Raw genomic sequence first — 6,000 nt, 5'->3', positions numbered from 1 at the left:
GCGACCTTGTAGGAAATCACATGTGCTATGTAAGGTGAATAGTGCTTTTCACTGTGAAAGAGTATAACCATTGTTCTGTAAAATGTATCTTTCTAAATATTTATCTCCCTCATGCAGCTGCAAATTTTTCAAGCGTCCCTCCTCCATCCCAAAGGCTAGCACAGATAAGGCGGAGGAAAAAGAAGACGCGAGATGAGATGTTCTCAGATATTATGGAAGTTACACGCAATGAAAGAGCTCATCTGAATGAGTGGAAGGACGTGGTTTCAAATTACAGGAAAGAGGCCAGTGAACGTGAGGACAGGAGGGACAACCGAGATGAGAGGTGGCGGCAGGAAGACCGGCAGGAAAATCAGCGGTGGCGGCAGGAAGATCAGCGGTGGCGGGATGCAACTCTGGGGCTGCTGCGTGATCAAACTGACATGCTCCGGCGTCTTGTGGAGCTTCAGGAACGGCAGCAGGATCACAGAGTGCCGCTGCAGCCCCTGTATAACCATGTTCCTTAGCCCTCACCATGTTCCTTAGCCTCCTCACCCAGACGTGTAAGAACGCGTGGGGGGAGGCTCCGTGCACCCGCCCACTCCACCCCCGTGGACAGCCCAACCAGAAGGATGCCGTTACTCTGAATTTTTTTTTAATGGCCTTCTCCATCCCTCCTTTCCTCCTCCCAAAGCACACCCTTACTTCTCTCCCTCTTTTTATAATGAAAAAATAAAGAATTAATGCTTTTAAATGAGAGTGACTTTATTTGCATAAGTAAGCTGTACTCGAAGGGGAGGGGAGTTGCTTACAGGGACTGAGTCAATCAAGGGGTTGGGTGTTCATCAACAAACACAGCAGTCACACTGTACCCTGGCCATTGATGAAGCTCGTTTTCAAAGCTTCTCTGATGCGCACCGCTTCCTGGTGTGCTCTTCTAATCTCCCTGGTGTCTGGCTGCGCGTAATCAGCGGCCAGGTGATTTGCCTCAGCCTCCCACCCCGCCATAAAGGTCTCCCTTACTCTCACAGAGATTGTGGAGAATACAGCAAGCAGCAATAACATAGGGGACATTGGTTTGGCTGAGGTCTGAGCGAGTCAGTAATGTGCGCCAGCGAGCCTTTAAACGGCCAAATGCACATTCCACCACCATTCTGCACTTGCTCAGCCTGTAATTGAACAGATCCTGACCACTGTCCAGGCTGCCTGTGTATGGCTTCATGAGCCATGGCATCAAGGGGTAGGCTGGGTCCCCCAGGATAACGACAGGCATTTCAACATCCCCAACTGTTATTTTCTGGTCTGGGAAGTAAGTCCCTTGCTGCAGCCGTTTAAACAGAGTAGTGCTTCTGAATACGCGAGCATCATGAACCCTCCCTGGCCATCCCACGTGGATGTTTGTGAAACGTCCCTTGTGATCCACCAGTGCTTGCAGCACCATTGAAAAGTACCCCTTCCGGTTTACGTACTGGGTGCCCTGGTGCTGCGGTGCCAAGATAGGGATATGGGTTCCATCTATCGCCCCCCCACAGTTAGGGAATCCCATTGCAGCAAAGCCATCCACTATGGCCTGCACGTTTCCCAGAGTCACAACCTGTCGTAGCAGCAGCTTAGTGATTGCTTTGGCTACTTGCATCACAGCAGCCCCCACAGTAGATTTTCCAACTCCAAATTGATTCCCGACTGACCGGTAGCTGTCTGGTGTTGCAAGCTTCCACAGGGCTATCGCCACTCGCTTCTCTACTGTGAGGGCTGCTCTCATCTTGGTATTATGGCGTTTCAGGGCAGGGGCAAGCAAGTCACAAAGTTCCATGAAAGTGCCCTTACGCATGCGAAAGTTTCGCAGCCACTGGGAATCGTCCCACACCTGCAACACAATGCGGTCCCACCAGTCAGTGCTTGTTTCCCGGGCCCAAAATCGGCGTTCAATGGATAGAATCTGCCCCATTACCATCAGGATCTCCAAAGCGCCGGGGCCCGCGGTTTGAGATAATTCTGTGTCCACGTCCTCATCACTGTCATCGCCGCGCTGCCGTATCCGCCTCTTACTCGCCTCGGTTCGAAGGTCCTGGTTCAGCATATACTGCACGAGAGTGCGCGAGGTGTTTAAAACATCCACGATTGCGGTATGGAGCTGAGCAGGGTCCATGCTTGCTGTGCTATGGCGTCTGCACGGTTCACCAAGCAAAAAGGGCGCGAAACGGTTGTCTGCCGCTGTCAGGGAGGGAGGGAGGGGTGAGGCTGTACCCAGAACCACCCGCGAAAATGATTTTTGCCCCATCAGGCACTGGGATCTCAACCCGGAAATGCCAAGGGGCGGGGGAGGCTGCGGGAACTATGGGATAGCTACGGAGTAGCTACCCACAGTGCAATGCTCCAGAAATCGACGCTAGCCTCGGACCGTGGACGCACACCACCGATTTAATGTGTTTAGTGTGGCCACGCACACTCGATTTTATAAAATCTGTTTTACAAAACCGGTTTATGCAAATTCGGAATAGTCCCGTAGTGTAGACGTACCCTTTGTTTATGTGAGCAGAGTTTTTAAATAACCTCTCACTGTACTGGACCTAGTTGCTGATTGGGAGTCAGAGAACTGGGATGCAATAAAGGGGGCCGTGTGATTTCTTTTTTCAGCTTCTCGATAACCCGTGTGGGGGATCAGAAGCACAGTTGGTGACTGGTCAGTGAGTTTAACTTCAGTGTTAACCAGCAGTTTTGGGAGCATCCGCTCTCCCTTTATCAGCCTGTCCTAACTTTGGCATTTTGAGTGAGAACTGCCCCTGGCCCACCAGGTCACACTAAGCACTGAAGTTAAATTAATAGAATGTTTGTTTTTTTATGATCAAGTCCTATGAAATCAACTGAACTCCTTTGTTTTCTTTCATCTGAGCAGGGTTTCTAGTTTTCCAACTTGATGTGATCTCCCAGCTGGAACAAGGGGAAGAGCCATGGGTCAGAGACCTCCAGGGTTCAGAGGAAAGAGAGATCCTGAAATCTCCCTGCACAGGTGAGGAAACATTAAACCACCTCAGAATCTGTAAGTGCCTGAAGGAAACATCTGGGATGCCCTACAAAGCTCTTGGGGAGGTCTCTCAGTTCATTATTGTCCCTTGCAGGGGTCATATCCTCAGGGTAAATATAGTTCATGGCTTCCTATAGATCCTAGCAGACACCAGGCAGTAGCTTCCTCCCTTCCCCCTGCGTATTTGGATGGGATGTGAAGGCTGAATTCATCCCCCTCCTCTCTCCTATTTGGGGGAAGAGTTTGGGGGAGTTCAGCTCCTGATTTTTATTTGACCTGTCTTCAGCACTTGTTTTTGTTTGGTCTTCCCCTTTCCATCCCTGTTTGAGGTTTCTGTCTCTATCACAGCAGGTGATGCAATGGCATGTGAGAAAGAGGAGCGGAATTCTCAGCCTGGAAATGTTGAGCCAGTGGGTAAAAACAGAGCATTATCGCAAAGATCGAAAAGGAATGTGTCCAGGAGTCATGAGCAGGGAAAGTCCTGGGAGATTCAGCACAGACCAAAAACAGATCAAGGAAACCAGCCAGGAAAGAAAGTGGATAAATTTATTTCCTGTTGGGTAACTCAGAAGGTCCTCATGGAAACCACAACACAGCAGGATATCCTCAGGCGAAAGAGAAAAAATACATGCAGGGAGTGTGGAAAAACCTTCTCTCACAGCTCAGCCCTTTCTGTACATCAGAGAATCCACACTTGGGAAAAGGCCCTATAAATGCACTGAGTGCGGGAAAACCTTTAATCGCAGTTCGCACCTTATTAGTCATCAAACAATCCACAGAGGAGAGAGGCCCTATGAATGCCGTGAGTGTGGGAAATGCTTCACTAGCAGCTCAAACCTTTCTCAACATCAGAGAATCCACACAGGGGAGAGGCCCTTTGAATGCCGTGAGTGTGAGAAATGCTTCACTAGCAGCTCAAACCTCTCTAAACATCAGAGAATCCATACAGGGGAAAGGCCCTTTGAATGCAGTGAGTGTGGGAAAAGCTTCACTCAAAGATCAGACCTTTCTAGACATCAGAGAATCCACACAGGGGACAGGCCTTATGAATGCGCTGAGTGCGGGAAAACCTTCAATCGCAGTTCGCACCTTATTAGGCATCAAACAATCCACGGAGGAGAGAGCCCCTAGGAATGCCGTGAGTGTGGAAAATGCTTCACTAGCAGCTCAAACCTTAGATTTAATTTACCCTGGTTCCTCAACTGTTGCTACAGCTCTACTACCCATCAGTCCAAAGACTGAGAGAAATGGAGAGTTCCAACCATTATCCTTTTAGTATCTTATTGTTCCTCTCTGTTTTTTGTGCTGGCCTTTCTATTCTATCACTTTCTGCCTTTGTTTAGTTGGTAACAGTTGGTTTCCATCACTCACGTTTGTTTGTTTAAATCTCTATCCGTTGTGAAATAAATTTTTTGCTTGTTCGATAACTGTACTCAGGTGCTGTGTGAGATACAGTAGCAATGGTCCACAGTAAAACTAGTAACCTGGGATACTTGGGCAAGAGAGGATCTGGGATTTCACCAGGGATCTGGTGATCCGGGCTGGACCCCAGAGGGGGACACATTGAAGGAACTCAAGGGTTAAGGTCGCTGCTGTAGCTCAGAGGAGGGTCCTGAGTTCCAGCAGGCTGGTGAGTTTGGTCACTAACATCCAGCTGCCAAATGCCAAACTCCCTCTTCCTTGTGGCAGGTGGCAACAAGGAGACTCACAGCCCTCAGCACCCTGAGAGGGTCACAATGTGTCTCTATGTTGATCCACCTGTCAAATCCACACAGGGAAAGCTCCCAATAGCACAAAACTCTGCCCTGTGAAATCATGGAACATGTGCTCTTTGCTCTGTGAAAGCATGTAAAGAATCCAAGCGCTGGAGGACAGGGTTTGGGTCCAGAGTGACCTAGACAAATTGGAGGATTGGGCCAAAAGAAATCTGAGGAGGTTCAACAAGGAGAAGTGCAGAGTCCTGCACTTAGGACGGAAGAATCCCAGGCACTGCCACAGACTGGGGACTGACGGAGTGAGGGGGGTTTGATAGCAGCCTTCAACTACCTGAAAGAGCAGCAGTGTGGGCTTTCTCCTGGCCACTTTTGCTGGGCTGGGCAGGCGTCGTGGAGGCCTTTCTAGAAGAGAACTGGGAACGGAGTTAGAAAAACCAATGTGAAAACCAGAACCTCAGGTTTAGACTCATTTATTTATAATATTAAATCTTCAATTCTAGTGTCACAGTCAATACAATTGCTTCAGCCTGATAGTTGCCCAAAGGGAAACTTAACTTCTCTCCAAGGGGAGTGGAGAGAAAACACTTTTCAGAGTCCAAGAGAGACAAGGTGGGTGAGGGTAAGAGCCTGCAGAGGACCAACCTCTGTTGGTGAAAGAGACAAGCTGTGGAGCTAACCCAGCACCCTTCTTCAGTTCTGTGTAGCCTGGAAGGTCGTCTCTTCCATAACCAGCAGTTAGAACATAAGAACAGCCACACTGAGTCAGACCAGTTCATCTAGCCCACTCTCCCGAAAGTGGCTAATGCCCGGCGCCCCAGAGGACCCCTGGGACCAACATGGATACAACACCACCACAAACAAGGTGAAAAGTCAATGCACATGGGAGTAGCATCTTGTGTTTCCATGGGCGGTAGGTTTGTAGAAATTTTGGTGGTGCCCAGAACCTGCCCAAACTCCGCCCCCCACCTGCCCAAGGTTCTGGGAGGGAGTTTGGGGTGTGGCTGGGGATGAGAGGTTTGGGGTGTGGGAGGGGGCTCTGGGCTAGCAGAGGGTTGGGGTATGGGGTGATGGCTGTGTGGTGGGGCTGGGGATGAGGGGTTCATGATGCAGGAGGGGGCTCAGGGTTGGGGCAGACAGTTAGAGTGCAGGGGGTTGAGGGCTCTGGCTGGGAATGATGGGTTTGGGGTGTGGGAGAGGCTCAGTGCTAGAGCAGAGGGTAGGGGTGTGGGGGGTGAGGGCTCTTCTGAGGCTGGGGGGTTTGGGGTGTTGGAGAGGCTCAGG

Source organism: Mauremys reevesii, linkage group 14 (assembly GCF_016161935.1).
Source record: "Mauremys reevesii isolate NIE-2019 linkage group 14, ASM1616193v1, whole genome shotgun sequence".
Lineage (NCBI taxonomy): Eukaryota > Metazoa > Chordata > Testudines > Geoemydidae > Mauremys > Mauremys reevesii.
Note: the sequence above shows the minus strand (reverse complement) of the source record.